Source organism: Anas platyrhynchos, chromosome Z, assembly GCF_047663525.1.
Source record: "Anas platyrhynchos isolate ZD024472 breed Pekin duck chromosome Z, IASCAAS_PekinDuck_T2T, whole genome shotgun sequence".
Lineage (NCBI taxonomy): Eukaryota > Metazoa > Chordata > Aves > Anseriformes > Anatidae > Anas > Anas platyrhynchos.
Window position 1 is genome coordinate 78,351,863 of NC_092621.1, and position 9,915 is coordinate 78,361,777.

The 9,915-nt window shown below is 43.8% G+C and overlaps 1 long non-coding RNA gene across 1 annotated transcript; it reads left to right on the forward strand.

Moving 5' to 3' along the window:
• Positions 1 to 118: 118 nt before the first annotated feature.
• On the forward strand, positions 119 to 9,911 carry LOC140000731 (uncharacterized). Its single transcript, XR_011805900.1, has 3 exons — positions 119 to 3,339; positions 4,534 to 4,752; positions 5,268 to 9,911. It is a non-coding gene; the product is annotated as an uncharacterized lncRNA (long non-coding RNA).
• Positions 9,912 to 9,915: the final 4 nt, after the last annotated feature.

Consider the following 9,915-nt stretch of genomic DNA (forward strand, 5'->3'; position numbering starts at 1 on the left):
TAATTTTACTACAGATTTTTATATAGCTGTGAGGATGTACATCTGATGGAAAGATGATAAAATGTTTTTATAAGATCAAATGATATTTAAAAATTCATATTGCTGTATGTCTTGAAATTATACTGGCAAATCTTTTCATTTTTCTCTCCTCTTCAGTATTAAGCCATAGCCTCAATACGGCAGTCTTTACAAGAAAAAATGCCACGCATGGATTGCCTATACGATGACATAATGGGGGGCATTACAGCAGCCTCCAGATAGTAAAGATCACAGTGAGCTTCTGCTTCCTTAATCGAAGTCAGTGGGAGTTTTGCCTGACTAAGGAGGTTAGGGTTGGGTCCCTGAGAAAAAAGAAGATAATGAGATATAACTAGGAGTAATGGGGTGATATGAAGACATGGAAAATGTAGGTTGAATATCATTAAAATCTTCCTGACAGTGAGCTCTATTATACCAGCAAATAATCTCATTGACTTCAATGGGAGAATTGCCAGAGTAAGATCTGAGTAAAGGCTGGAGAAGCCTTGGTCCCGATCCAAAGCCCACTGACATCACTGGTGATACTTGCCCTGACTTCAGTGGGTTTTGGATCAGGCCCAAGGTGAACGGTGTCAGTATATTTGCCTGAATCTGCATCATTCCCAACATTTTTTTTATTATTATTGTTGTGAATCGTTCTTAGACATGTCCAAATGTGGCTAACACACCATTTACTGGGTCATTTAAACACAGTTTCATGGTCAGCTTGAGGGCATCTTCCACGAGGTGTAAATGTAAAGAAGCTGACGATGTCCATGGTGCAGCTGGGTAATTTAAAAAACGGAGGCTGCTAGGAAGAACACGGGCACACAGTGAGGCTCTGCTGTGGTGCCAACTGTGCTCAGAGCTCAGGGGCACACAGAGGCTGGGCATTAATTGAATTAGAAACCTCTTATGAATGCAGTGGGCAAAAAAAGTAGGGAAGCTAAATGCAAGGAATCACCCTTAGGCACAGTGTCAGGAATACTTGCAGAGCCATGCAAAGGAAAAGTCAAGAAGCAGTCTTTTTTTTTTTTTTTTTCTTTTTCCATTCGTCCTGTGTACGGCTCTTGGTAAATAAACTGGATTGTGTCAGAGTCGCCAGCTCCCGCATCCGTTTCCCTCCTCACAGACAAATCTTGCAGGATGACAAACTTTAGCTAATACCTGATTCAAGAAAGGCAACAGACTAAATATTTGTGGCTTATGGCTCTCCGCACATAATTTAAGTCATATGCTGTTTTGTGGACACCAGCGATTAAATGCATTTTAATACTGGCTCTCACTGTTCTTCAGTGAAGTGTCACAAATACTGAATATTAAAAGTTAAATTTCTTAACAGCGAACATCTTTGTCCCTTAGTGAATTCCCCCCACCTGGGTGTATTTTTTCAGCACCTCACACTGCTCTCCAGCCTATCCATATGTTTCTATCCCCTGCAACAGACTGGCAATTACTTACTTGAAGGTTTCTGTTTCTCAGTAATGTTTCTATTAGCTCGTTGGTTGAGTCATTGATGGGAGAGGGGAAAGGAAGCAAGGAAGAAGGCCTAAAGCTCATCAATTTTTTATTCATTAATACATATACCACAGTCAATGAGAAGGAGCTGTAGAGATCTGCAGCACTCATATGAGACTAATATGACCAGATTAAATAAAACTGCTGCGTTTGTTCAGGTAAATTTATTAAAACCTCAGAATCAGTACGGGGGAAAATGAGTATACAACTTCTTAAATTTTAACTTGCATCACTCATCATGGGCTGTAACAGATTTGGAAAGGGGTTGCAGTAGCTCCTGTATGTTGCTCTGGTTACTCTAATACTTTATGATTATATTAGTTTAACCCAAGGGAAAACGACCAGAAAAAAAGCAAACACAAAAACAAACAAACAAAAAAACACAAACCAAACCAAAAAGCAGCTGAAGACAAATTGTATTGACTAGCCCCACCATGACACTTTAAAGCTGTTCAGTCCAACAAGTCATAGGAAATACCTGGGCTATCTTCCTTCCAGGCAATGCCTCAGAGCAGATTCCTTTCTAGGCACACCATTTGTGGTCTGTCTTTGTCCTAGAAAACTCCAGTTGTGAGGATTTGATCCTAGTCTGCCTGTTCCAGTGTTCCCCTAGCCTCACTGCTAGAAAGATTATCTTAATATCTGATCTGTGCCTCCCTGACTGCAACTTAGTCCACTGGCAAACATGGGAGGGAATGCACTGCTCTTTCTAAGTCTCCTATGTACTTTTCTCTGTCTTCTTCTGTGTAGAAAACACAACCCATTTCATTCACTCTTCCCTCACAGATGATATCTCCCAGACCTCACTCCCCCTGCTCTTCTCTTTACTCCCTCTAGACAGTATCAGCAAAGGCCTTTTTGGCACCGGGTACAGCTGAAGGCGAACCCTGCAAGTCTTGCAGAAGATGCTCCCAAATGCACATCCCTTAGTAATGCCTACCTTTTCCTGTAACGTTCTGGTGGCTTTGGGTCTTGTTAGACTTTGCTTTACTACAGCTCTGGTATTTCCTTCTGCAGTACCACATCCGTCCTTACAGCGTGTAAATGATTGCTACAGCCTGCGAGTGAAATTTTGCTGTTAACTTGGTTTTTCACATTTTTTGTTTCTAATTTTTCAACAAGATTTTGAATTGTAACCCTGTCCTTGAACATGACTGCATCTGCCCTCCACTCGCTGATCTCTTCAGAGGCAGGAAACATTTTCTATTCTGTTATCTAAGTCATCACTGAGGCTGTTACACAGCATTGGACCAGAAAAGACCCTTGTGAAACCCCATAGGATACGTATCTCTAATTTGATAATGAAACTCTGATACCTATACTCTCCAAGTGCATTCTCTGTAAGCAGTTTACCACTTAACAGCAGTTTCACGTAGCCTTGTTTCTTTACCTTGCCTACGAGAATTATATGACATAGTGACAAAAACCCACCGCAGTCAAAGATGTATGATGTCTACTGCTTCAATGCCTGTTACTCTGTCATAGCAGAAAATTAGATCGGTTTGACATGATTTGCTCTTGAAAAATTCATGTTGGCTGCTACTTATCTCTTTGTTGTCTTTTAGAGGCCCATAAATAGTTTAATTAATTGGCCCAGGACTGAAGTTAAGATGACTGATCTTTTGAGTTTCTTCTTTCTCACTGGTTGGCCCCTGTTCGGTGGTCCAGAACCTCAGCCACCCTCCATTTACTCCCAGAAGTAACGAGTCATAATGCCACAGCTGCCACAGCTGGGTGTCCAAATCACATCCAGGCGGGATTTCACAACATGCAGACCACTTGAATGCATCGAATGCTGTCGAGGTATTCATAATTTTCTCCTCTCTCTCCCAGTTGTAATCTCAGTTCTTACCTCTTTATCTTTAGCATTAATTAACCGTGTGCTTTGCTGTTATCATTAAGATGGAAATAAAAAAGCACTGGGCTTCTTGGTATCATACCATTTTCTTCCATTTGAGAAATGGAATAGCTTTTTCCTTGATTTGCTTCTTGCCCCCTTCAACACCTTTTGAATACTCTTCTGCTACAGTTTATAATTCTCATTAGTTGCATTTAATTTCTTTGTCTTGGTGCTTTTATTTCATTATTTCATCCCAATGTCTTTATACTTTTTTTTTTTTTTTTTTTAATCAGACTTAATTTCCAAGTTCTGATACTCTCTCCTTGTGTTTTAAATGGCTGAAATGCTCATGACTTAGCTATATTTGTTTTTTAATATGCTTCTACATTTAGGCTTCTGACTTTAGTGTGTTTTTTTTAAAGGAACTGTCAGATCTATTAGATATCTCAGACTTGTTTCCCAGAAAATCTTTCAGATTCTGTGAATTTATTGAATAATGAGTTTTTACAATCCATTGGTTTTGTTTTTCCTTCCTGGCTTATGAATTTGGAACTTTGACATTTAATGGCAAGGCTCACGAACCTTGCTCCACAGCTTTGCGTTCTCTGCCATGCTGTGACTATGCTGTTGTTTTTTTCCTGTTACTTTCACCCACAAATTTCTAACCCATCTCTCTCTCCTTCTGGACCTCAGAACAAGTGTTGTATGACCTAGAAACGCAAGGAAAGACTACCTCTAATTGCCCTCTGTACCCTTTCTGAGCAAGTTATACCCTTCCACATTAACATTCCAGTCACGCAAGTTACTTGAACAAGTGCCTGCTATGCCAATTAACTTGCAGTTTTGATCACGTACCGAGCCTTTCATCTCTCCCTGTTAATCCCCGCACTTTTTGCTATAAAGAAGTGTAAGATATTGGGTAGATGGCTTCATCCTCCTTCCCGTGCATCCTATAAGCCTGTTATGAATATCCCTACCTATTCTGCTCCCAGGCCTTTGAGCTGAATTTCTGTTTTTTTCTAACACATGGACTCCTGTAATAAATTCTCAGTATTTCTAGTGTAATATTAAAGGAACCAGGGTTGCAAGCCTATGCCATCACAATTAACAAAGACAAATCATAACTATTAATTTTAAAGACCATTTTTTCTCTCCAGGTGGTTTGAAGCAAGAAAGGGAAGGGATGGCTAAAGGCGGAGATCAAATAACTTTGGCAGGAACCTTACAAAGGAGCCTTCATATGGAGGCACTTTTCAAGGGAACCAGACTGAGAGCTGGAAGAAATGTCCAGGTTACAATCAGGAAGGACAAAAGTCCAGATAAGATAAAAAGATACACAGTTCACTTTTTTTTTGGAGGACCTTCTTCTTCCCCAGGTACTTCATTCCACTGACAAAGACTCAAAGATTCCTTTAACATAGTGTGGTTTTACCAAAGGTCATCGAGAACTCTACTGAAAAAAAAAATAAATTATAAAATAGTAGGGCAATCTAGAGGCTAACTTGAGAGGTGTTTTTTGGAATGCTTGTTAAAATAAGGCCCATTTTTGAGGAAATAATAAAAAGTGTGAAATTTTCTTTTTATTTTTTTGGCACTAAAATTCCCCGGGTCACTGAAGCTCCACAGATACTTCAAGAAGTTATTATGAAAAATTCGGTGGGACTTAGGAGAGCCTTTCAGCATTTTGTGAAAGCACATTTTCTACCAGATGTTTGTAAAGAAAGAAAGAAAGGGGGGGAAAAAAAAAGCATATTTTGATTCCATTGAATCATCAGCTGCACAGAAATCTTTGTCTTCTGAAAGCCCTTTAAGTGCTTTCTCTGGATCAAATATTAAGAAAAAACTTTATTAATTAATTTCTTTTTATTATTATTTTTTTTTTTCTCTTTAGGTGACAGAGACTGTCATTGGAAGCTTCACAGGAAATTTTCTAACAATCTGGGAGAAAGGTTCCTATTTTCTGGAAGTTTTCCAGCATGTTACCAGCTAGGGTACGGTGGTGTTACTAAGATCAGCAGAAGATACTGCTTTTAATGCAGAACCGCCGCTGCTACAAAATTATGTGAAAAATATCAAAATAATATATTTAAATGCCACTGATAATTGCCGACACTTAGAAAAAGCAAAAGCAAATCATATTCATGTGGAAGAATTTGCTTTCTCTCCACTCAGGCTTTATTGAAGCACGATTTTCAAACTCTCTGCGTTGATCACATGCATAATTGCTGCTGTTGCTGCTTTTCAGCGCTTCCAGTTGGTGTTACATTTCTAATGAAAACTGATACATCGCGGTCGCCATGCATAAGCCATCATTTGCCAACAGCTACCACACAACGGCATCTGAAAGGTCGGGGCTGCCTACGGAGTGCTCAGAAGAACAGAGGGGTTGCTCAGACGAGCCTCCTGAGCGCCTCGTGGACATCTCAGGCCATGGCCATGCGTTCAGTGGCAGCGCTGCTGGAGCTGCTGTAAGCAGCTCTCCCACCCCTCCAGCTGCTTCTTCCCACCCCTGGGCCGCCCACAGCCAAACAGACAGCTGTGGCAGCACAATGCAGCGGGCGGGACGGGAACGAGGGCTGGGAACGAGGAGGGATGCTTAGATCCCCGAAGAAATGCATATGGCGGTGTGGTAAAGTGCTGAAGTTCCCTGAGGTGCTGTCTTTGGCTTTCTGCACTGGGGTAGTATCAGCAGCCTGATGGGATGTACTGAAAAACGATGTGTTAAGACAGTTCATCCATCTGTGTTGGATGGACAACCTGCAAACCCCAGGCTGTGGACGGGGTGGCTGGAGGTTGATCTGTGCCTCCTGCAGGAGGCTGGGTGCAGGCTTTGTTAGCCTGGTTCAGGGGGTTGAGGTCCCCGGGTAGCTGCTCTCTGCCCCTCAGCAGGAGGGCTGAAAGCCGGTCACTCATAGCCCGTTCCCACCAGCAGCCTTCAGCAAAGCGTAGTAAGTGTCTGCATCTCAGACACTTCAGTGGAAAAAAACTGTCCTGGGCCAGGACCACAGGCAGACACAGAACCGTGGATTTAAAATGCACCGCCTACTCCATGGAAACAGCTTGTGTGCACACTTCCACTCGAGGATAAAAGCGAGGTAATTCGAGGTAGCCCAACCTTCACTTTATGCATGCACACAGGCATTTCCACCGCAGGAGCTGGCTCTGTAGACTCGCACCCCAACTCGCCCTGCAGTGACTGGTCCATGTGTTCATGTCCTACGGCAATCAGGCCTCACGAGGTGTCACAGCGGAGCTGAGAGCGCTGCTGTCCTGAGTCAGAGGTGAGGGACTCCCTAGCCATAAAAATAAAAGCTTTGTAAAATGAGAATGCGCTGTAAAAATAAAACAAACAAATAGATGTTTGGGTGGATGTAAAGCAGGCTAATTCTGTTCCCTCATTTTGAGAAATCCGAGCCACGTGTACCAACAAACGCAATTACACGAGCATGTCTCCATGGTAGACATCTTCCAACAGATGCAGTTTGGAACAACTCGGTAATTTGCAATTTCTTCTTGGTTCAAAACAAACATAGGTGTATTGTTTAAGGATTAGATCTCCTGTTCTCTTCAAGTCTTTAATCTGTATCAGTGGTTGCTAGAATGAGATGTCTCAAATAAAAGTCCAAGAATTCTCGGAAAAGATGCTTAGTAATCTGCCTCGTGTCCCTCTTTACCTCGCTTGTTTATTCTCAGATTGAGCGAGCGATGATCTGGAACATGAGGTTTTGTATCTCCTTCAGTACATTTGTTTATTGTGCTTTTGAATATTCTTGCTGCTCATGAAAACCAATGTTTTCCTTTGTACCTTGGGAACTACTTGACCTCAGTTATCAGTTGTGGCAATGTGTTCCCTCATCTAAAATAATCTGGTTTGATAAAACGGTTTCTTTCATTGCTAGTGAGCTTGCAAACTTTAATTTCCAGTGGCTTTTCCACTGTCCTTATGTATCAAACAATGGAACAGAAGCTCTCAGTCTTTTTTCTGCAACAAACCATGACCTTGGTATTGGCATGGCAAGTAAGGACGGAGCAATTGTTATGCTGACAAAACTGTCCAAAATAGTGGCTCCTGCCAGTGCATCAACAAGAACCATGTACCTTCTGGAAATGTTATCATGAGGTGACTTTTAGTACTGCATGGCTTTTAAGGCAGGAAAGAACAGAAATAAGGATCTGAGAAGGGTCCTATGCGCCGTCTCCCCACCCCATAACTCTCCAGTTACACTATGCAAGTTGCTAAAGTTGCTAACACGCAGAATTTCTTGGTTTCAGGCATTAGGACTGAAGGATCTACATGCAGTCCACCTCCTGCCCACATACATATCCCCTTCTGACTCTGCAAGTGGAGATGCCTGCTCACAGACTGCTCTGCAGGCTTCTGCAGGAAGAACTGGGTTTCTTCCAGTATTCCCAACAAGCCACTGCAAGTAGCTCCTCCAAATGCAGCATTAACACCACACAGGTCAAAGACTGTCTGTCCCCAGCCTGTGGCAGAAAACACTCTTTCTTTCCAGCTCCCATTTGACCTAGAAGCAAATTCCCAAATTCAGGTTTTCGATGTGCTAGAGCACCATCCTTGTGGCACTAAGCACTCTGAAGTGGGTGATTCCTTCTCACAACCTTCTGGATCTTTGGAGATGAGGGTTTAGAGCTTCTTGGAGCTCATGGACCCAACTCTTCCTTGACTGAAGTCCAGATACTGTTCCAAGTCCATCTTATTCATGGCTGAGCAAAATTCAGACATACAGCAGTTAACATTTAGAAGCTACTTGCATGAAAAAAAAGATGGCTGAAAACTCAAGGAGCTACTTCTCATGAACTGCAACTCGAGTGCTTGAAATAAGTCTCTAAAAAAGGAAAACCAAACATGTTAATTCCTCTGAGGTTGAAGAAAAACTTGGAGAAAAAAAAAAAAAGGAAAGGAAAGAAGAAAGAAATGTAATTCAGCTTTGTATAGGTTGCAATAGCAAAGATTTGGCTCAGAAAACCTTTGGCTAGTACAAACAAAATATGTGTAAGCTTTTCATCAGAATTGCAGAATTAAACGAGGGGGATGAATTAGGGTAAATAATATTACTGTTTGATGGGCGAATGTTAGAGGTACATAGATAGCTCTGGGTGCCACATGTGAAACCTTGATCTCACTGAAGGGAACGGGAAATTTTGACTGATATTTCAGCATCTGGATTTCATGCCACTTACTCTTCAGAAAGAGGAGAGTAAATGTTGGTGTATGTGTGTGTGTGTGTGCATGCGTGTGTGTCTAATCAAAGTGTTATCTTTTTTAGATAGCAAGAAAATCAGGCATTAATTAGCAGCAAGCAGTGGAGTTGGGCAAAGAGCTGTGTGGAGAATACAGCTGAAAGAGCAAAGTGGACCAGTCTGGAAAAAGCAGCAGACAGAGCAGAGATCACAGAATGCTATAAAGCAGTAGGCTGGAATAGTGAACCATCCTGGACAGGGAATTAAGGAAGAAATGAAATAGGCTAGCTTGCCAGGAGGCAGTGTGGGGCTTACTGGACAGCTCTGATTTTAATGAGCCTCCAGCAAGCCGTGTTTGCAGGATGTCAATAGCACTCATGCTGTATTTATTTTATTTATGAATAGGTATCTCTGTGGCAATGGTGAATGCGTAAATATCCTAAAGATGCAGGAGAGCCACTGCAACACCTTTGCACCACGAGGCCGTGTCACGGCACATGTGAACATGCCCTGCCACTACCATCAGGTAGCGGGGTGCTGCATTTAATGGCAACTCCGCAGGCTGCGGGACTGATCCGGCAGGGAGCTACAGCCCAACTTCTTTAACACGGGTGCCCGGTGGCCTGCGATGAGGAGCCCAGCTCCCCAGATTTGCAGCCACAGAGGTGGGCAGCGCCACACACGGCGCCTCAGCGGGGCGCGGCGCTGAGGGGCGCTGAGGGGACCCCCGCGGGCCCCCAACCACCGCGTGCGGGGCAAGGGACGCTGAGGGGAGCCCTCAGCAGCCGGTGCCCGGGGTCCCGCTCCTGATGGCGAGGCTTTTTCGAGGTTTTTCGACCGGAGCCAAACGCAGCTTGCCCCGGGGGCTCGCCTCAGGGCACCACCGGGTGCCGGCGGGTGGCGGGGCCGGGGCCGGCCGCTCCCGCTCCCGCTCCCACTTCGCCTTGGCAGGGCACCGCCATCAGAGACGGAGTGGGAGGAAGGAACATTAACTCCAGCAGCTGTTTCTTGACCCCGGCTGTCAGCCTGCCCGAGAACACGTTTTGGGCTTTTTAAATTTTATTTATTTATTTATTGTGTGTGTGTGTGTGTGTTTTCCAAAAACTCGTCGGACGGGGAAAGTTGGGTGCACACAACCCACCCCCCCACCCCCCTCCACACACACACACACACACACACACACACACACACACAGTCACCCCCCTTTTCCTGCTCACACTCACACACACACTCACACACTCACACACACACACATACCCCCCCCACACACACACACTTTGCGCGCGCGCGCGCGCACGCACACAGAGCCCGCGCCAGGCGCTCAGCAGCCGCAGCTC